At 40.1% G+C, this 21,005-nt stretch overlaps 1 protein-coding gene across 1 annotated transcript in view; it reads left to right on the top strand.

Moving 5' to 3' along the window:
* Positions 1 to 6,929: 6,929 nt before the first annotated feature.
* COL4A6 (collagen type IV alpha 6 chain) overlaps positions 6,930 to 21,005 on the top strand; it is an 81,002-nt gene continuing 66,926 nt past the window's right edge. The window contains exon 1 of the mRNA XM_082061597.1: positions 6,930 to 6,974. The gene's annotated coding sequence lies outside the window, so the exon portion shown is untranslated. The remainder of the gene's footprint in view (positions 6,975 to 21,005) is intronic.

Raw genomic sequence — 21,005 nt, 5'->3', positions numbered from 1 at the left:
ATCTCTAAATTCTACCCAATGAATAAAAAATAAATGTTTTTCAAAAAATGTGAATCAAGCAACCCCATCTATAGTTTGCAAGACATCAGTTCATTTTTGCTGTGTGTATGAAGTGGAAGAATTGACCTTTAACATTTATTTTGTTTTAAATCTAATTTTCAATGCAGCAGCACTGGCAGCAGTGGGTATGGGATGGAATTTGCTTCAGTCAGAATTTGCCACTATAGTTTCCCTAGGCCAGGATTTCCTCCAAGTTTTGTAACCTCATTGGAGGAGGGTTGGTTTCTATTAGTAACTATCATTTAGCCTCAGCTGCCAGTAAAGATGCTTGCCAGCTCTGTGAAATGAATGAAAAAATTTGAGGACATCAGTTAACTGAAGAAATCAGTGAACCCTAAAATGAATTAGTATCTTAGCTACAAATTCATGTTTAATCGCTCCATTTGAAAGACCTTTTGTGCAGTAAAAGATAAGCTTGTGGCTTTGTGTTGTGTGCTTGCTCATGTAAGCTGTAAATAAACTGTCTGGTCTAAACTACATGCCCATTGACGGATAGAATATTCAGAAAAAAAAAGAGTATCTAAAGCTATGTGTAATCCTATCAACAAAACCAAAAAATATCAGAAGATAGAGCTGTTCCGAGCCAGAGTCAAATCTGTTAACATTGAATAACCTGTATATGACATTCCTATTGCTGTCTTGTTTGGAGGGCAATCGTTCCTGTGGGACTGTAAGAAGAATAAGGTGGTATTCGGTATGAGGGAAGGGCTTAGGTCTGGCTTTATCTGTAGTTTATGAGTTGATATTTAAACTCTATAGAGATTTTTTGGCATGTGTATTTTTCTACCTGTAATCTTGTCAGTGAAAAATGCTTTTCCAGGCATGTCACAATTTTACACCAGATTTTAATGTGGCAAATCACAGGAGAAGTTTGTAGGTGTGGAAAGGACAGTTTCCACCAATTTTTTTTCCCCACTGCTTTGCCGCCTTAGATACTTTTGGTGCTGATGGCTGGAGCTGGACTGGGTGGGAAGGTGATGCTTTGGCATGAAATGCCATAGCAACAGAGGAGAAGGGGCAGTCACGGAGTCCTGTCTCATACTGGGACTGGCCACTGTGTCCTGTCAATCTCCATTGAAAGGGATTACCAGTTCATCAAAGTTAAGTCTCCTGCCTTTATTACTGGAAGGATGTTACCCCCTGCTTAAAAACTTTATTTCTCCTGCATATATTTATGGAAGCTTTTACATACCTGCTCTTGTGCTGCTGTTGTCCTTTCCTCTAACTACTTAGTATAAGACAAGCCAGTGGTCTGTCCCTGGCAGGCACTCATAGTGCTGGTTTATATATTCTAACCACAAAGAGATCTTCCTGGTGACACTGCTCAGCTACTGATACTTAGAGGTGTAAAATGCTCCTAAGCAGCAGGGTGGTGTCCAGAACATTGTTTAAATAAAGTTTGTTTGCTCCTCTGGCATTTACCTTTCTGCTGAAGGTATAGATGGTCGCTACATCACCTCCACGTCTTCATTTTGCTGGCCCAAATAAATCCCACTCTGCAGGAGGAAGGCTCTTATGTCACACATTGCTCATCGGAGGGATGTTCAAGCTCTCTGCCTGTGCAGAGTTCATCTTTCTTGAAAGTAGCAAAAACTGTGCACTGTATTCCAGCTAAAATTTCACTCATGCTTGTACCATGTCATTAATATCTCTGTAGTCACTTTTTCTCTTGGGTGTACGGCTTCGATAACGTGGTCTGAAACAGATGAGCTCTTAGACACGGCAGGTGAGGCAGTTTGCATATCATCCTTCTCTTTGGTAGTTACTCGGGACTTCATCTGCTGCTTCCTGTTGATTACGCACCCCACTCAGTTCGGGGAAAAAAATCCTAATAGTTCCTGGGTTTGGCCTATTTCTTAATATGATTTAAAAAAACTGAGCAGACAGATCAAATGAAGGTTTGGGGGAACCTCACTAAGAAAAAAGTTGAAATGAGTTCAGACACTTGATATTCTTCATGGGAAAAATACATTTGCATTTAAATTTTATCTGATGTTTTGCTGACATGATTAATTTTATTCTCACCTGTTCACAATTTCACTGCCAAACAAATCTCAGCAACTGTTTTTGTACATTCTAACTGGCAAAGCTGTCAGTGACACCTCGTGCGTTAGGAAGAATTACTGAACCCATTTGCTGCATCATGTTCTGCTGTCTTTGATGGGTCATGCTGCCATTTCTGAGTGCAGAGATTGCTGAGGTTCTTGGTTTATCACTTTTTTTTTGTCCAGAGATTTTTAGCCTTGAAGAAGTTCTTTCATGTCAGTAAGGCAATTATGTACAATATTAACATGTGCATAGCAAAGTAGAATCTGCTGATTTCAGAGGGAGGAGTTGTACATGTGGATAAGTGTTTTCAGAATTGTGCTTTAAGTTCTGTATTACAACAACTAAAAGAATAATAGGCAAAGAAAAATGTTATAATGAATTTATTTCCTAAAAGCCATGAAGGCTAAAAAGAGCAAGGTTAACACAGCAGCATTACGTACCTCATGAAGTAAACAGAGATATTATGTTTCACTAGTTTTTTCACTGTGACATTTTATGAGGGTGTCTGAATGTGTGATACTGTAAATATAATTTCCTTATTAGTCATCAGCACATAGTAGGATCCTGAACTATGTGAAAGGTGTTTATTTGAAGTTTTTCAGAAGTTTTCATTATGTTGCACTGCCAGCTTTTGATGATTAAGTTTCTTGTTAGGATTTTGCTCTGGACTTGGATCAGTCCTTAACTGGAGTTGGGAAGTGGCTGGAAATAAGTATTGGGGAAAAAAATATTCATCCCTGCTATATCTTGTGCAAGTGTGAGATTCTTCTACTTTGTTTTTTTTGTCATTATCTTTTTTTCCTCTTTTACCGCAGGCATGCTGTTTTTTTCAGTGTGCTTTACATCCTCCAATTTTCCTTACAATCCATTATTTTCTAGAAGTTTCCAGTTTTTCCCATTGCCAACACCGCTACTTTAACCTCCTTATGTTAAAGATGTTGTTAACCTTGCTGCTGTCCTTTCCCAAAACGTTCCTTCATTGCATTCTTCTGTTGTCTAGTGGGTTCACCTTCCTGGCGGATGGAGATAATTGTCTTCAGCCAATCCATTTCCAGCCTTCTGCAGTTGAGTCTGATCCAGAGCAGAAGTTTTGGGGCAAAATTGGGCCCCAGCTCATGCACCTGAGCTGTGCTCCCTGGAGATCTCCCGCTGCCGTCCCATGGTAGGTTTACTCCGGCCTGTGCTGCATGTACAGTTGTCTTTGGACTTGCAAGCGAGGCCTTTGGGATCATTTGCAGCTATTGTGTGCTCCCGTGTGTTGCTCTAGAGAAGCTGGAATGACGGTGAGTCTGGGACACCTCTAATGGCACCACAGCTGTTGGGTTTCGTTACTCTTTGGCCCCACTCCAGAGCAAGCTGAAGTCAATGGAAAGATTCACATGGCGTTCCATCCGAGTGGATCAGCTGCCCAGGGCTGCTTGCTGGAGGGACACTAGAAGCAGGAGAGGAAAACTGGTCTCACACTGACTCGTGTTTTGAATGTCTTTCAAAAATGGATTCTCACTCATATCAATACTTCTTAAAATGTTTTTTCCTTTGTTGAAATGCTACTGATTCTTATGTAAACGTGAAATAACTTAATTAAAATCAGTATGTATGTTAATCAGTTTATATTACATCTATTTAAATCACAGAGAATGTATTTTTAACAGTGCTACTATTTTGTGTTTCTGTTTTGTTTTTAAAACCTTGGTCTCCTTCTAGCCAATGAAAATAAAATAGTTTAATTTCAGTTATAATGGTCACACCATTATAACTAGTACCTTTATTTCTTTAATTCTTATTGTTTCTGAGGAGCCATATTCATCAATCTGAAATATTTCAGAGTAGTTGGGAAAACCTCTTCTGTGAATACATACACAGAAAACATATGAAGGGCCCATGCTTAAACATTCAGACAACAATCTATAAATGTTTGAATGACTTATGCATTCATACATTTGAATGGAAAAATGTAAGAAACCTCTTCAGAAGAGAACATTATGCTCTACAATCTTATATGCAACATTTATTCATATGATTTGTCATATACATGTGGCTTGTATTCATAAATATTATGCACATGGCTGTTTGCTATTTAAGTAGCATTGGAGTGTCTGATGTCAGCTACTTCCCCTAAATGAAATACTCTAGGATATGTAACACCTGGTTTGGAGCCAACTGGCTTTGGTTTGCTTCCTCTCCAAATGCTTTCATTCATAACTGAGCAAAACGACTCCACACGCTGTGCAAAGGAACCTAGAAATACATTGTGAACATAATTTTACACAGAATAGGGACGTATTTTCATTTTTTAATAAACCTCAATGAGAGTTTGATCCAGCTCCCAATAAATTCAATGGAAAGATTTCTTCTGACTTCAGTGGGATTTTGACTGGAACCGTATTTGCTAACCACAGCACCGTGGGGAGCGGCACAAGCAGTGGGCATGGAAAGAATATTTGCTTTTTGTCTGTCCCTCTGTCTCTGGGAAGGAGCTGATTGCCCTCCGAGCCAGGGGGGTTCTGCCAAGGTGAGCGGCAGCGCCCTGAGCCAGCAGCTGTTGCAAGGCAGTGACCGCGGGGGAATCCAGACCTGCGGAGAAATCAAGTTTCACTCCTAGAAGGCAAGCAGAATTAACAGAGCCAGAGCACCCAGAGGCTCATGCACATGACTCTTGGAACAAAGAATAATCTGGAGAAAAAAATTATTTGGGAGTTGAAAACTTTGAAGAATTTAAGGTTGAATAAATGTCTGCAAAGGCATAATCTGATTCCCTGGAGGCATAAAGCTATCTGCTGAGAGTGTAAATGTAAGGTTAAGTGTCAGGAATGAGGTATGCATTGGCTGGCAATAAGTGCAAATTTCCACTGCAAAATATGCATGTAATCATGGCAAAAGGTGTGTCTCGGTGCACTTCACTCTTCAAGTTTTCTTAGAACCAGATCCTAAAGCCTCGTTACCACTTGTGACCAGCAATGACCTCTCAGCAGTGTGTCTCTTAAGACAGGGACCAGATTTCCTGGTTTTGCTGAGCCCTTGCTGATGTACGTGGCAGACTCAAGTTCATGCCAATCATTGCTTGTCTGAGCAGACAGTTTGGAGATGCTCTTAGAGTCCATTACATAACCTGTAGATACGGGGTTTTTTTGCCTTTTTGTTTGGTTTTTCCTTTTACTGAATTAAGCTTACTTTTATGTCCCACTGCCTAGGGTCAGAATTGTCTGCATTGTGTATCCTGTTGGGTTGCTTCTTTCTGTTCTGCTCAAGTCTTGTGTTACATCCTACCACAGTATGTTAACGGGTAGTTCAAAAGCCTCATATCTAATGGGGTCTTATCTGAACAAAGCTGCCCAAAAATTTTGCAAAAGTACTGTTTGCTTGGGTTTTTTTGCACTTGATGCCTCTTAGAATTGCTTGAAGGTTGTTATGACTGTTTTGCAGCAAGAGATGATGTTCCCTCCAAGCTAGGGAGGTATGGGAGGTTGGATTTAAGGCTTTTTGTTAGTATCTGTTCATTCTACACTGCCTTAAAAACAGAGGTGTTTAATTCAGCAAGATGGTGCAAACATCAGGGTATATAGAGGTTTTGGGTGTTTGGTTTTTTTTTTACCTTTAGCAGAAAACTTATCAAGTGATGTCAGACTAGTTACTTTCTTTGAGAAAGCTGATGCAGAGAAGTTCAGAAGCACACAATAAGCTTGCATCAATTGTCTTTCATTTGTCGTATTCCTCACCAACAGTTGTAGAGGAAATTTTAAAAGCTTTAGAAATATTTTCTGTGGATGCTTTTGTAAGGAAATGTTCAGTTCCAGTCTGAACTTGTTTCGCAGCACTTAGTTTGGTCACCTTGGGTATGGGGAAGCCTTAAAGTTCATTCCATTCTGAGTTGTAAACCCGAGGGACTGCACCTGAGCACACTTGAATGAAGTTTCCTTAGCGATGGGTGTTCTTAGTGAGTGGCTAAATTCCAGCACTAACCTGAGCTGTTTTCCGGGATGGTTACAGTGTTGTCAGTAGTGCCGCAGGGCTTTTGGCAGCTCAGTGGTTCAAGCCTGATGAGGAAAAGGGTCAAACTACCTAAACTGAACTCATGTAGTTGACTTTCCTGTACTGTCACCATCTGTGCTAGCTGGGAATTAACTTTGTGATACAGAGACTTCAGATTTGCATAAACTTTTAAATTATCCTTAATAAGTAATGCTAGCACAGCAAATTCAGAATATATTTTCAGATGAAATCCAGATGCACGCTGGTTGCCTACTGTCTTATTGCACATCTATTCTGAGTTTAACATCTCTCATCTGGGAGTTTCTCTGTTCTTGTGACTCGGGTCACAGCTCCTTGCTCTTAGAATGTGCAAAGTTAAATTTGTCTTGGTGGTTCTTGTTGCCATAGAGATACCTGTGTACACAGGATGGCTAAGGCACAAGTTCTAATTACTAATTGTGGTCCTAATCTAATACTGTACTATCTCAAAACGTCATCTAGTTTTATGGGGTTAGGTGGCCCTAGAAAGCACTCGTCACCTTGCAGAACAGCACCAACTTGTGCAAGTTCACTTATCCTCAGAGGATTTCTAAACCTACTTTTTCTGTCTGTTTGATGATTCTGAAAATGGCCCAGTCATGGAGAAGTTAGAATGTAACTGTATTTTGCCACTTCCTGGTAAATTCACACAAGTATAACGTAGGTGAAAAGTGCTGGAACAAAGCATTGTAATTAAAGAAGATCGTCAGCTGACAAGTAGTTATCATATTCAAAGTTGTTTGTTGTTTTGTTTTTTTTTTATTCCCAAATAGGGTGGAAAGAAGTCTTACAGTGGACCATGTGGGGGCCGCGATTGCAGCGCTGGATGCAAGTGTTTTCCAGAGAAGGGTGCACGGGTAAGCTTGTTTTCACTAATACAACTACTCCTTGTGTCTCTTATCAATCTTTTTATAACTAAATAAATAAATAGAACCCAAACTAATATGTGTAATTCTCAATCTAATGACCTCATAAAATAAGAGAGATGATGAAGACCATCTGCATTTCAAATGTCCCTGGCCAAGATTTCAAAAGCTGTTCTAAAGGTTTACAAATTATTAGCTTTGCAATGAATCTTCAATGGAATCTCATTTATTTGTGATCTAAGCTCTAGTTCAAAAAAGTCAGATGGTTTTTAAGTAGATTACAACAATTAAAAAGGAAAATCAAAGCAGTGTGGGCTTCCAGTACAGACTTTGCCCAGTCCTTACTGTAATTGCTTCTATTTGTTTGTGGAAGTGTTTTTGACTTTGGTGTTTTTTAATGAAGGAACAAAACTCTAAATGAATCAAAGCATTTCCCTTTCAGAAAGTCCTTTGTTTAGCTATAGCCTCTCTCTGAAGTCTGCATTTGAAGCAGCCAAATGTTTAAGCAAGTTTTCTGTAAAAATCTTCTGTATCTTTTGATTGTATGTAAGGGTTATAACTTTTATCTTCATGTGACTGGTTATTTCCTATCTTAGAGTAATGCAGAGCAGCTGACTTCACTCTGCCTTCAATTACGATGTTAATTTTTGTCCAGGCACGATGTACTTACTTTAGAGATCTTAAAAGAAAATATTATCTTAACATGTATCAAAACGAATCTTATAAATTTTGCGTATGGAAATGAAAGGAGGGAAGAGCTGTGTTGTAGGTACTTGGAAGAATTAACTTGGAAGGGCTTAAGGAGAAGGGAAATAATGCTAGTTGTCTTGTTTAATAAAGCAGTTATTCTTGTTGAAATCCTATTGAAAAGTCATACTCTGGGGGAAAACAAAAGAATTTAAGTCTTATGTAAATACTAGAAATCCTGATTATTTCTTTCCTTGTATTTCAGTGGCACAGTATGGGCAAATTAAAGGCATCACTTTCTAGGACTGAATTTAGGAAAATGTTGCTATTTAGAAATGATCACCAGCATGGGCTTAAATGTTTCCCTAATTGCAGACAGACTTAAGCATGAAATCTTAAATGATAACTGATGATGTGTTTGCTCTGGAAATATAAAAATTCTTCCAAATCATCATGTGACAAGGTGAAAGCATGTCTAAACAGTAAGTGGAAGAACTTTGCAAGGAAGTTCTCAACATAACCTAGAATATGAGCTAAAGCCAACTGCTCAACACCTTTTATGATTCGATACAGTAAGGAACAGACCTAGTTTGGTTCTGGAACACAATATCCTGTAAATGCTCTGGCCTTTAGATAGCAATGAGCATCATTCTTCTGTCTCTTTACATTCCCGGGGTTCAACTTGATTGTTTGAACTGGCCAGAACACTGTTGACCTTGCAGTTTGAGCTCTTGGCATCTCTTTTGTTAAGATGTCACAAAGATTTTAGGCTGTTTTCATTGCTGACCTGAGAACTCATTTGGCCTTTAGCTTGTTTCTTATGTGACCTGTATCGGTAGGCAGTTTCAGTCCTTTAAACACGCGTTCCAACCTACTGAGACCTGTCTGTGGAGTGAACTGACTGCTGGAAGTGGTAATCTTTCCTTTTTACAACATTACTTCCATCAAGCCATCCTGAGCCCTACTGACACCTTCTTGGACATCTGCAGGCAGCTACTGGAGTCCTGCCATGCCAGAGGATAAGGAGGTGACTGGCTGAACTGGGAAAGGGGATGCTATGATTATGTATCCTACAGCACAGCTTGTTTCTTGGAGGAGACTGTACAGCCTGAGGCTAATTCCTTGGCTTCCTGCTGACCTTCTCCTCCATTGCTGCAAAACCTTTAAGTTCAGAACAGGCAAATGGGAGATGGGACTTTGCCAATGCCCTGAGTCCATGTTTTGTTTAAAGAAAAGATTCAGCTGTCAATTTTGCACAATTAACCAGGTCAGAATAAAGCTAAGCTTTCATTTTAAAAGAAAAAAATAGCTTAAAAGCTCAGGGAAAATGACAGTAAGCTGACAGTTCAATGAAAATAATATAGGCAGTGTCCTTAAATGTCCTCCTCCCTGAGTGCACTTCTGATCAAACCAAGTCGTCATGAACTTGTTTCTGACCAGATACTTTAAGAAAATTTTTTTGGCAATACAAATGTCAAAAATGCCTAAGACCCACTGCCTCATTAGTGAAAGATATTTCTAGAAATGGGATGTAGGCATGTAGAACCCCCATGGTTCTTGCTTTTACTATAGATTTCTAATGCATGTGCAAGAAAGAAATAAAGAAGAAAACAAGTATAAAGTCCTTATCTTTAAGATGGAGCTTGGTAGAAGTTTAATCTCTATAAGGTGAGCCAGCTCTTTATGGAACAGATTGTAATACTTTTTAGAAGGAAGGGTGGTACACTGTTGTCTAGCAGCCACTTAAGGAGTTCCTCTACCAGAGAGGTGAGGCACGTCTCCTACAAGAGCAGAATTTCATTTCTGTTAATTATCCCAATGACTAGCATTAGCTTTGAAAAGCCGTAATACTGGCTGGTACCCATTTTAGGCTGTTCAGTAAAGTTGTGATCCAATTTACTGTGAAGATTGCACAAGAAGAAATCTGTTATGGAAGCAGCTTTTACCGTAGCCAGTGATTCAGAATTGGTGCTTGTATGTAATAAGTTAAGGAAAAACTTGGCTCTGTGTAATTGAAGGGCAAAACTCCTGGGCTACATTGTAGCCATTTGCCCCTCTTTATCAGTTCATTCTTGTAAAGATTCATGGGTAACAGTCCAGTGACTTGTGCAGAAGTCCAGTTCTTAGCGGGGAGGTGTTACCTTTACTGAAAGGTCCCAGCTAGGACCCTTCTGGAGGTTTTCTCAGAGGTGAAATCAAAAGGTTAAACTGAGTATGTGGCTCTTAGTACTTAAGTGCACAAGAAGATATCTGGTTGAGCTTACAGGTCACACAACAGTTTAAGAGTAAATGTAATAGCAGGGGCAGCCCACCAAACTGATTTTGGCCAATTATAAATCCAGGAATTTTGGATATGTTGTTCATTTCCTCTAAACTGCGTTGTTAGAACTGTTACTGACTTTAATCTGACGTAATGCTGTGTAAAGAAAATGCCAGGTAGTTTGACACAGATTATGAGAGGCCCTACCTACAGCTGGAGTCTCTAGGTGAATGTATGGGATTTCTAAATCTGTGGCCTTACTCCCGTTCTTCTGGCCGGCTGAGATCTCAGTGTTCAAACTGGTACAACAAGGCTGTTTTGAAAGGAAGTCTGCAGAAATAGTGGAATTACCCAAATGGACCCTGGTACATGCAATCTTCTTGCAAAGGGAGGCAGTCTGAACACAAACTTACACTTATTGAACCCACTTCTGCACACAGACCTCTTTCACAACAGCGCTTTATATTAAACTATGAAGCACAAGAGGGAAGGTGGAAAAAGCAACCAAATTAAATTATAGTGTGAGGAAGTGAATGTAAATTCCAATGCTGGTCTCTGTCTAGTGAAAGGCTGGATTTCTAATATGTATGGTTCCAGTGCAGGTGAGTGATCTGCAGCAAGAACATTTTGGGGAAGAAGATTTGGCAGAAGAAAATTAATGTGTTTAAAATTGTTTTTCGCTCCCCTTTCTCACTGTTTGATCCACAGTTTATGGGCAGGGATAATGCCCTTTGAAAATTTCATGCTGTCTTCGTAAGAAATGCACTGTGGATAAGTTAGCAGTAACCAGGAGGGCATTTTCCCTATTTGCAGAGTTTCAAGAAGTGCTAAATAGTAGAAGGCCTGCACCATTTCATCTCTTCAGCTCATTTTGCATGTGTTTATGATAGTGTTGGCTTTGTTTTTATATACTGTCATCAACTTTCAAACACTCACAAAGACAAACTAGCAGGCACAGTCCTTGTTGCATGTATTACCTCCTCCTGATGCCTGTTCACTTCTCTTAGAATTTATAATATTAGGATTTGTTTTAAACTTTGCTCGATATGTGCTGGAGCTCTTCAGCTGATATTGATCTCTCATTTTTTAATTCTGAGTCCTGTTCTCACCCCCCTCATCAAAAGAAAGGATCTGAAGGGAAAACAAATTAGAAATAATTTCCAAGGCTCCACAAATTATTCAACAGAGAGGCAGCTTTACAGCATAGAATTGCTGTAAATCGGGAGAGCTTGATGTTACCAATTATATTTCATTTTTTCCTGTGATATGCGATCATGTCAAATAATGTATATATTCTTAAGCAATATCCATGCAGTGAACAGCATAACCTGAGGTCAGAACTTTGGATGATTTAATCTAATTGTTATCTAGCATGAACTAGTGTTGCATTGGCAAGAGATCCTAGATTGACTTTTGTCTGGAATTAATCCCCTCTGCTTAATACTGGGTATACAGAGTGCCTCTCTTGTGATAATTTGTTGAAGATCAGTTGACATTTCTTTGCTATGAAATTGTAATAATTACAACTTGTGTTTTTTTAACAATGTTTGCTGAATTCTGCTGTGGCTGGTTAAACACTCTAATTGGAACAGTTTAGGGATTTGCTGATGAAACACAATTTCTTTGGAAGTGTTAACTCAACAAAATGAAATCTTTTCTTGCAGAAGTGTTTTACCCAAACATATTCGCTGGGGACAACATTCTGTTAAGCCACTGGTTCAAACTTCTCCCTGTTTCTATGTGGCTTCTTACTGCCTGGCTCGACAAGCACTGTGGGACAGTGATGCCATTTCAATATTGGTGGCCTGCAGGGAGGCCGCTGTACCATTTAAATCGAACCAGACTCTGAGATGTTGATGTTTCCTTCCAACTGACAGTGCCAAGATACAACCTTAGTGTACTAACCCTAGATAATCAGCGTGGTAGAGGGAGTACCAGGATCATTATATAGTTTTTGTAAAGATCTTTTCACATCCAGGAGAAGGAGGGATGATTGCATTGTAGTATCTTGAGAAATTCTGGCCATTTAACAGTGGTTGTCATCACTGGCTCTTGTAATGTGTTTAAGCTTGGTCAAGCAAGACAGTACACAGTAGCAAATACCGCTGAATTCATATACAGGATGGAGTCAGTTCTCTAGTTAGTGTGAGCTCAGACAAGGAGGTTAGAAATTCAGGTGGGAATGGAATGTTGCTTGATACTAGAGTCATTCTTCACCATCCAGTTAAAACATCTGTGAAGCCATGGTTCCTGGCTTTCTCTCCTTGTTACCTGCATCCAAAGATTTCTCTCCAGCATCCTTCCTGTTAGAAGATAAGTACAGCCAACTATTTTTTCCCTGTTGTGCAAGAACCCAAAAGTTTGGACTGGACTATTTGTATGTTTTGCCACAATCTCTGATTGTACCTCCAGGCTTTGGCAACTGTTGTTGTTGGAGGTTCTTCCTTTCCACTTGCATTGTAGGCAACCTCCAGTCCAACTGCTGCACTGTGTTCTTTGAAAAGACTTTAACAAAGTCTTGTATCCAAACCTTGGGGGCTCACATCTGGTTCACAAACTAGGCCTCAGTACTTTTCCCTCCTTTGGCTTTCACAGTTCCACTATTCTGTTCTTCTATTTATTCATTCATTCATTCATTCATTCACTGTCTCAATGTAGTGAGTTGTTTTCCTTTTCTCTCCCTCTGCCATCAGCTGTATGTCTCACCAGACCTGCACACATGTCCTTACAAATGTCTCCCTGTCACTTTAGATGCAACAGTTCCAGAAGCCAATGTCCTGTTTTGAACCGAGTCTTCCTTTTCCTCCTGCTCTTTGCTGTTGTCAACACCAGCATTGTTTCACTTAATCAGCTGTGTTAGATGCCATCCTTGACTTGACTCTCCCTGCCAGGTTATAACCAATTTCTGTAATTCTCTACAATACATCCAATTCTATTCCTTTCCTGTCTACACATGAACAATTCAGGTCACTTTCTTCTGGGTACAGCAGAAGCAGCTGTAGTTTCCTTTCTGGCTGGTGCCTGGAAATATTGCTTACAAACCCTTGTCCCGACCTGCATTCCTGTGTTTCATCTCTTTGTGTCTTTTAGTCATACCTGAAGATGAAAGATCTTGGACTTTCATGTATGTCTAAGTAAGAGACTTCATCAGCCTGTCTGATTTCTCTCCTTTCCTTAGCCTCTTTCTACACCAGCTGATTGTGTGATCCCTGAGGGTGAGCTCTAAGGTGGGCAGAGGGCAGCACACCCAGCTGTGCAGAGCAGCTCAGGCAGCCAGGCTGCTCTGCTGTCCGCCGGGCTCTGAGCAACCAGACCCTTCTCCTCCAAGTGTGAAAGTGAGAACTATACTTTGTTTAAAATTATCTCGATGTGTTGCAGTTTTGACAATATTGCAGTACTTTCACCCCTAGTGAAATAGTGGAATATATGTAAATTATGTCTAATTGTTGTTCAAATCCCATTCTGGTTAAATAAATGAAAGGGCATTGTTTGATTTGGGAAGAGGATTATCTATAATGTTGAAAAACGTTGACCATCTGTTCACTGTCATTAAGAAGTTTTGGCAATATTTTGAGAGAAAATGAGGTAATAGTTAAGTCAAACAACTTATGTGCCAGCTGCTTTTTTAACAACTGCCAAGATTTTTTTTTTTAAAGTAATAAAACTAACTTTTCCAAATGCAGCATTAAGCAATTATTGTACATGTCCTCCTGACCCAACCTAAACACATTGAGTTTACCTCCTAATGAGAACCACACCATACACTGACTAAAAAAGCATAAAAAAACCCAGATCCCATTGCATTTGAAAGTATCCCTTATGCAATGGGTGTCAAGACGAAACCTGTTCCTGTGTACAGTCTTACATCATCTCTTATAATCTCGAGTACATTTGTGAAGACTTCTGGAGGGGACAGGCACCCGTCTTATCTTGCCTACAGACGTCACAGAACTCAGTAATGGTGAACAACTGCATTTCAGCAGGATAACCAAGGAGCCTCTGGTAGCAAATCATGTTTCCATAATTTGTTTTGCAGTTTGCCTGTAAGGACATGTGCAGTGGATGAGGCTAAATATACTCTAGGAAACATATCCCATTAAGAAGATTTCCAGAGCTTTGGAAACCAACCAGAAACCATAGCATTGCAGTATCACCAGCGTGGCTGAGGTGACTCTGTGACCTGAATCTGTTTCTAAATCTGCCTGCAAGGGCAGCAGATTTTGTAATTGCAGTGGGGGCCCGTGTTTACTTTTAAATCAACCAGAACATGGGTCCTCAAACTGTGCTCCATAGAGCACTTCCAGATGGCTTGGAAAAGCCCAGCAAAGAAGTATCTGTCACTGTTCAAGTGATCATGCTTCATGTGAATTGAAACCCAGGATTTTAAAGTCTTTCCAGTGTTTTTGGAGCAAATGGAGCATTTAAAAAGCACCTTGCCGCATGCTACAATGCTGTGAGTTATCTCAGCCTGAGAAGCAGTTATATAGTTTCAGATACCAGCCTGAAAAAGGCTCTGTTTTTGTCAAATTGAGCTGCCCAAGTGAGGTGTTACTGGGATGGCTTTAAGCTGGAGGTGACTACTGGAAGTCAGGTAGTGGCAGAGCCGGATTGCTCTGCCCGTGCTGTGATCCGTCCTCCTCATCTGAGGACACAGTAATCCGTGGTTCTCTCTGTTCTTTTGCTGGCACTGTGAGCTGAGGGTGTATGCACGTTGCCCTGGGAATAGATACTTCAGGATTTCTTGCTTATACAAGCTGCCACAGCTGCTGTTGGTAAGCCGGTGGGTAAAGTACTGCTCCCCTTGAAGCCAGTGGCATCACTCCCACTGATTTCATGTTATATATGTTGACAGATGGGAAGACAGAACCAGACTAGTCTTCTCCCTCCCTCCTTGGAGCCATGCCACAACTGGCCTTCTGTTCTAGCTTTGGATGGGTGGCACTTTCTTAAAAGACCAAAAATGACAAGTTGTGCTACAGATTTGATCCATATGGACAAACCAGAGACTTCAACAACAGTTTCCTGGTAACCCCCCTTGCTTTCTAAATATTGGAGAGTAAAAACATCCCCATATCCAAATTTTTTCTTTATAAAATTTGTTCTTTCTTGGCTATAGAATGGAGTGTTTGATGAATCTGTGGTGATTTACTTGCCATATAACTCCTTAGAACAGGACTAATATTGACCCTTCAGTTTTTGTTGCTGGTTCATTTATTCACAGTAGGTGAAGAGTTGCAAATGTTCTTCATTTTTTTCCTGTCCTTCACCTTGCAGTCAGGAAGACAACTCAGAGTTCCTGTACAAAGAGAAACTCTCTGGTGTCCTGCCCAGGACAGGAAAAGCAAATGTTAACACGAGTCTTTGGAACATATGAATGTCTAGTTGGGCTTTTGCTTAACAAAAGCTATAGGATTTTTGTCTGATGATTCCTGCAATGATGTCTCAGTTGAAAAGAGACGATTAATGCCCTCTAACATCTGAGAAGTGGCACAAGGCTTTGCCTTTCCTCTCCAAGCAGTTAACAAACAAGAAGGGGTAACTTATATCCTGCCTTGAAATTACTCAATTGGCATTTCCATCCATCATATTCTGTATCATTTCTGTATGGGATTTGCTACTTGAACTGTGTCTTACTAGCCTTTTTCTCCAGGTTAAGTTCTCTTTAATAACTCATTTTCTTCCTACCTCTCTTTTCTCACCAGATCTCAAGACTTGCCCATCTTCTAGTTAAGAGTAATTGTTTCAGAATGTTCCTGGTACTAATTATTTTTTAAGCTGCTTAAAATGAGAAGAGGTGCCCTTTGCAGAAACGAGTCTTTCTTGAAGAGTTTCCGTTGGCAGTAAACAAAAAGTGTGACATAGATTTTCATTGTGATCTCTCAAGTAAGTCAGTCTCTTGGAACCAGAAGGACCACAGAACCAGTCTATGGGTAAGGCCCAGTTCTAAGAGATTTGGCCGACAGTCAGGTTAGGAGCCGATTCATGAGCCAGGAAAACAGCCGAGAGCAGGGATTACCACAAAGCAAACTTAATTAGGCAACAGCCAAGCAGGAAGCCATGGAGCCCGCAGCCAGAGAGAGCGAAGATGGGTAACCAGGCAAGACTGTGTTTGTAGTGGTAAAGGAGGTTCCAGTGCCAATTACGGGGAAGTAAAGCCAAATGCATGGGTCCCCCAAGCCAGCTGTCAATCCCTGGTTTTGGGGAAAACTGTGCAGTATTTTTGGTGTGAATTGCGGCTTTTTCTGATAGGAAAATATAGATTTCGGAAGAGAACATCCTGACGTTTCTCCACTTATCATGGTGAGCGAGGTTGAAGAGCTGTTTAGAGATGGTTTCCCTGCTTCAGAAGAGAAAAAGACATGTATATCTATACAAGAAAGGGTAGGACCTCTGAAGTAACTGTAGGTTAATGCTGCTTTTTCACTTCAGTATATGACACCTCTTGTGCCTTTAATGGAAGTAACCAGGCACTCTCTGAGTTTGGAAAAGGTAGTACAAGAAGGGAAAAACCAAGAAAAGGGAGTCTGAATCACAATGCCATGTATGCATTATTCGTGCAAAAAAGTTTATTTCAGAATTAGTTTTCATTGCTTAAAATGATCTGGAGGATTCTAAAGTGTGTCACCTGATCTTCTGTGTGACAGAGTCTGTCTGATAAGTTGAAAACAAAAGATGACTTCCTCAATGGGCTATTTGGTCTGAAAAATATTAATCTATTAATCTATGACAAAACTTCATCAACATTACAAAGGATTATTAGAATAAATGTAAGATTGCTGTAAATATGCTATAGCTTGTTCATGAATGATAGGCAAGGAGAACGGGGAGAAGTTGTATCCTTATGAATGAGGATTGCGAACGCTTGCTGGTGTCCAGGAAGACGTCAGGGCTGACTTCCAAAGCACTTGATGGCAAAGAAAATGAAAGAAAGGGAAACCAGTGATTGTTATCGCAATAGGCATCTCATGCAGGAGATGTGACTAATAAGAAAAAGGAATGATGGCTTTATTTTGGACAAATAAAGGAGCATCCAAATAACAGAACATCGTGGGAATAAGAGGTGAATGAATAGCATGCAGGATCTAGAATGCTCTGGCTAAGAATATGGCTATAAGCATAAATTGTATAAAAATAGCTATAAATGGATGGACCATATAGTCCTAAGAGAAGAGGAGGAAGTCGTAGGTGGGGATGGTGCATCCTGAGCTTGTGTGTTGGAATGAGAGCACCGCACGGCTGAGGGCAAAGGGCAGGTTCTGAGAGATCCTGGCTGAAAGACTCCCCAGTGTAAGTGTGGGAAAAGAGAGATCCTGCTAAAACAAGGTAAAGAAGAGTAACAACTTTTCCCTCAACCTCGTTCTGCAAATATAGGAGGAAAAACTCAGGTGTTAGCTAGTCTCTGTCTTTTAAGCTGTTGATTAGAGACCTTTCAGCTGTTTTTCTCCAATACGTCATAAATCCATTAAACAGAACAAGTGTGTTTTCACAACTCTCTAATGTTAAGCTGACTTTATGGGTGACGTGTTTCATACTCTTCGACCTTCTGTGGAATTGCCAGCGTGGAAAACTTGGAGGGAAGGTGCGAACTGCAACAAGAAAGGGATACTTGAGCTGTACCAGGTATCTCATCCAGTTACTTGTTTTGGAAAAAGGAGCGATTCAGTAGTCTGAAAAGTAGCCTGGGTATGAATGTTCTTAATAATGGGTGATTTTTTGCAAGATTTTTTTTTTGTCCTTTTTTTAAAAAACAAAATAAAACACAGCAGTGTGCTGCCAAAACTAATAAAAAGTCAAAGTAATTTTGAAATGTCTCATTTTAATCCATAATAAACACAGTACAAGTGATGCACAACTTTGAAGGATTATTAGAAAGCAATCTCTGGTTGTGTAAAAGAACTGAAGCTCTCAGAGTGTGCATGCAGAGCCCATGCTGTGCGAGGCAGAGTCATTCTATAAAGCATATTTTCAGATTGTACCTTTGCGCCAGAGACAATGAATGGTGGTCGTAGAACCAAAGAGGTGTCTTGGAGCTGGACATCCTGTCCCACCGTGGTTGCAAGGTTCATAAATAGTCCTGTTCAGTACGGTTATTTTTTTGTTTATAATGAATTTATGATTTGTAAGTTGAACCCTGAACTGCAGTGATTGCTGGTTTGGATTGATGAACAGTGATATAACTCTCAGAAGTGCAGAAGTTACCGCTTGTATTGTGTGTCAGGTTTCCTGGGAGGTGGGCAGCACGCGAGCTCCCGATTATTTGGAGCTGCGCAGGAATGTTTGCCCTCGCTCTGCCCTTCCTGCGAATCGCAGTGATCTTTTCATTGGGAACACTGTTTAATGTAGTTCTACAAATGTACCGAGGACTGCTCACCCTGTCATCACGAATCACACTTGGAACAGCTGGAATGAAATTCAGGATATTCTTGTAGGAGAAATAGAGGTAATGGCTGTTTTCTAGCCAATTTTTAAACAGCTTTTGTTTCTTCTTTGTGAAGCTTCATTTTGCTTGATACCTACTGACTGTGGTGGCCATTCTGAATACCTACATGATGCTGTTGTGGCGTTTCTTTTATGCTGCTGACTAATGCTTGAGGATCCCAGCTGAGATGGGGGAAGTTCTGCAGTGTGGGGCAGTTACAGATGTAGAGTAGGAGAGAGCTGGTGCTCCAAAGCGCTTTCACTCCATAAGAATTTAGTTATATGTTTTCTCAAGTTTTAGTTAAGTCTGTTACTTAACTGTATTTTCAGGAAAGTAGGTGACTTAATAGAAAAGTCTTTTAAAATAAAACTTTTAAAAGTTAGCACTCTGTACTCCTTAATAAGGGACCTCTGAAAATAGTTAATTCTTCTGGAATGTATTTGCTTTCCAACCTTAGAGACATGTGAAAGAGAAGATAACAGAAGAGGTTGTTCTTGTTTCATTTTAATTAGGACATGCCTTCCTAACGGTACAAAATGTTTTTGGAGGATCTCAACATTTGGAATACCCTTAGCAGTGGAAATATAGGCCAGCCTGTCTCACAGCAAATTCAAAATAAATAAATAAAGTCTGCATGCAAAATCAAGGCAGCAGGTGGTCATTCCCTGTATAACTCCAGCTGCACTTGAGCTGTAAATCCAAAACCATTACAAAACTAGCAACGGGACACCCGGTGGTTCCTTGTCGGCTTGGATCAGTGTTCCTGGGGCATTAAAGGAAATTTTCCTGAGATTTAATGTTTTCTCTTGAAACAATAAATGACATAATTGTTATCTCCAGACTTTTTCCAGAGCAGTGAAATAATTAAACTTCACTTGTTTTTCTAACATCAGGACTAAAACCTGAACTAATCTATTCTAACCATTTTTATCAGCCAGAATGTGCATTAACTCCTGAGAACATTTGAGTGAATAACAGTTCTGCTTATGGTGGTGTGACAGAAAGCAGGCAGGGTTTCCTTCACAGTGTTAATGTAGGTGTCATATTCTGCATATGTCAGGTGTACCGTGTTTACATGTTGTATTGGGTTTGCGTGGCAAAGTTTGGTAGCGGGGTGGCCTGTGTGAGAAGATACCAGAAGCTTCCCCCATGTCTGATAGAGCCCAGTTGGCTCCAAGAGGGACCCACTGGTGGGCAAGGTCAAGCCCATCAGTGATGGTGGTGGCGCCTCCGGGATAACATGACCATGCTGTGTAAATGTGGCATTTCAGGACAGCGTCCATCACATTTCACAGGCTTCAGTGCAGGGTGTTTCCTTGGAGGAGGTTTCAGGGACGGCTCTGTGTGCTGCTCACTACAAACACAAGTTCCTGATGTTGAGCTTTCGATCAGTTCAGTTACTTCAAAGAGGTGAAGATTTTCTCTTCTAGCAGATGGGCAAACAGGAATGGGTGGGGAGAAGGAAGGAAGAGTGGGTTTTTTTTAATGTCTTACTGTATCACAGTGTAGTTTACCCTCAAGAAAAAAGCAAGCTATGTGTCCCTCAAGGGTGGTGAAGCTTGAATGGCCGTTCCATCTTGTGCAACAGGCTTCTTTGAAAGCTCCAGATATGTGATGTTTTCCAGACCTCCTCTTTGAGGAGCACAATTCCACCACGTTCCCAGGCTGTGACTTGCAGTGCCACATCAGGAGAAGCATTTAAAAGTGGTTTCCTTGCTCTTGCAAAATGGGTTTGGGATTTTTATTGTTATTTTGTAAAATGTCATAATGACTTCTGAGCATCTGTGGTGCTCGTTGTGTCTGTTTCAACGATATTTCAATGTTTAAAGGCCTGCAGAAGAAAATGCAGTTTACATAGTCTTTAATTTTCTTTTTTTTTTCTATCATAGACTTTTTCACCAAATGCAGCTCTTGGCACAAGAGAAATTGAAGTAGGAGTATGTTTTGTTTAAAAAAAAAAAAATCCTCTTTAAATAATCCTGCATTTAATTAAATTTTGTCTGTTTTAACTGGACATAGAAACAAATAACTTTGACAAACAAAAATAAAGATCCTTGAGAAATACTGACTTACCTCTGATAACAACCGTCTGGCATACATATAATGAATTTTTTTTCACTTATGCTTTACTAACAAGCGCAGCATTTGGTTCACATTTCCTCTTTGTACTTTGGGGTTACTCATGAGTAAAGCCTACTAGATAAAAATATTTGACTTGAAGCCTAAAGCCCTGTTTGTAGGATTTTTTTTAATCTTTTTGTTGTTGTTATTGCATATTGGAAAGCATATGATGCAACTGGCTTCTGTTATTATCTTGGTAGCCAACTATGTTACCAGGGATCACTTTCAGTGCTGCGGACTATGGCCATTAAATTCTTAGAGGACCTCGGAGAAGCCATTTTGTGTTTTTGTGACCATTCTGGGCAAATGACCACCTCCAGAAGGCTGAGTAGCCGTGTTCAAGATACGTGGCAGCGTAAAATGATTTACTTTCTGCCTGTCCTACTTGTTATTTCTTAAAATAATCCTCTGAGATATTAAAGGTAAATTAAGCTCTTTGTCAAAGTGAATCAAATAATTTCTCACATACTTATTTTGTGTGTGGAAATGTTGGTATCAGAATAGATGTAAAGTAAACTGTTAACAGGAGAGTTAT

Source organism: Streptopelia decaocto (genome assembly GCF_964273445.1).
Source record: "Streptopelia decaocto genome assembly, chromosome: 10".
NCBI classification, from domain to species: Eukaryota; Metazoa; Chordata; class Aves; order Columbiformes; family Columbidae; genus Streptopelia; species Streptopelia decaocto.
The sequence above is the reverse complement of the archived record's forward strand: the minus strand, read 5'-3'. Positions and strand labels throughout refer to the sequence as shown.